Raw genomic sequence first — 1,807 nt, forward strand, 5'->3', positions numbered from 1 at the left:
GCACATGTTGAATCGTAACAAAAGGGTGTGAGGGATTTGACTATACAAAGGAGGAGCTGATAATTGAAAAGGAAAAAAAAAAAGATAATTAGCGGAGAGTTTGAGTTGGTTAAGTTATCTAGATAAAAGGATGTTTTGAGTTGTTTTGTTTATGGAACAAATGTTGAGAACTATGAAAACCGTATGATACCCACGTATATGATGATCATAATGGGACAAAATAATGTATTACCTTTAAACGTTATGTACAAGTCATTATCTGGATTGATAGTTCTTTTAACATAAGCATGTTGGATTTTAATAATCTAACTTAATGTAGTTGACCGTGGGATCTCGTGGAAAGAGTTTCGTGTCCGTGTTCATATCGGTGATCATGTCTTCTAGCGGGACGTTCGTTGATCATTATTTCAGGTTTGGTAATTTTCATCACAAGTTAAAAATTTGAAGGAGAGTTATGGCGTTTGCTACTACGCCACTTTTTGCATAACCCTCAATTGACGACGGGAATGCCACACGGCGCATAACGCCTAAGGGTGAGCGGTTTTGACTACACATGGTCTAATAATATAACACTTTATTAAAACCGTACACAAATTCCAAACACGACAACATAATCAAAATCAATTATTTAGATCACCTTATAACCACCGGTGACATACATGATTTGAGTTTGATTTTGAATTATTTAGTTCTGTTGAAGATGGTGAGATTCGATGTCTTTGGTGATCTTCCTATAAAGGTCCATGAGGGTATCCGGATCAGGAACATCAGGGTTCCGCTTCTCATACTCGATGGTCCATGTGACCAGGTGGTTTGTACCATGCTTGTCTACGTGAACGTGTACAACACATGTCTTATATGGTTCTAGGAGATCTCCTTCAAGAACCTCAAAGGTGACCGACTTTTTCTCTTCATTGATGTCCTTGATTAGTGTTTTGGCAACACTGTCTTTTCCATCTGCAACCACAAATGTTATATATATATATATATATATTATATATATATATTATCATCCAAACCTTTGATTTCAAGAAAACTAGCAGTTAAGGAAATTAAGACGTATATATAATACCATACCATGGAAATAGTTCCAGATGAGAACTGAGCCTGCGGTTCCAACTTCACCTTCATGGGTTTTACAATTTTGATGGTGTTCGGGGTCAGGTTCGGAACTTGGTGTGGATTCCCCTTCCATAACTCGTGAAAAACATCACCATCCGACTTGATCTCGATTCTGAGCAACTCTTTTACCACTCAATGCCATCTCTCTCTCTCTCTCTCTCTCTCTCTCTCTCTATATATATATATATATATAGAACTTGTACACGGGGATGAGAATTACTTGTTTATATCTTCTATATTTATAGACCTCCACGTCCCCTAATTAATAAATGAACCACGTACTCTACTATTCAGTATAAATGTATTATCTTACTATACTAGCCAATACTAGGGCAAGTATGCTAATTAGGAGCCGAGTACATAATTAAGTTACTACACTGAGTACGACGGCTAGGAGCCAACTTGGCCGAGTACGTCGACTTTTGACCGAGTAGTCCGACTTTTGACCGCGGTCAACTATATTTGGCCAACTTGAATAAAGACAGCTCGGTTTGGGTTTGAGGACCGAGCACAAGGCCGGCTATGAGGTACTGCCAGGTAGTGGATTGACCCGGCCCAAACACCTCGATATGCATATATTTTTTTTAAATTATATATATTTTTTTGAAAAAAATATGTATTCCTAATGTTTAAACTAAACTAGTAAATTTGACCCGCGCTTTGCGGCGGGGCAACATGAATATAC

At 37.9% G+C, this 1,807-nt stretch overlaps 1 pseudogene; it reads right to left on the reverse strand.

Annotated features, from left to right (window-relative positions):
• Positions 1–554: 554 nt before the first annotated feature.
• LOC143594540 (kirola pseudogene) lies at positions 555–1,294 on the reverse strand (annotated as a pseudogene).
• Positions 1,295–1,807: the final 513 nt, after the last annotated feature.

The sequence above is a fragment of the Bidens hawaiensis genome, unplaced genomic scaffold, assembly GCF_021521415.1.
Source record: "Bidens hawaiensis isolate Kalapana, Puna unplaced genomic scaffold, B.hawaiensis_p1.1 tig00043825_1, whole genome shotgun sequence".
Taxonomy (NCBI): Eukaryota; Viridiplantae; Streptophyta; class Magnoliopsida; order Asterales; family Asteraceae; genus Bidens; species Bidens hawaiensis.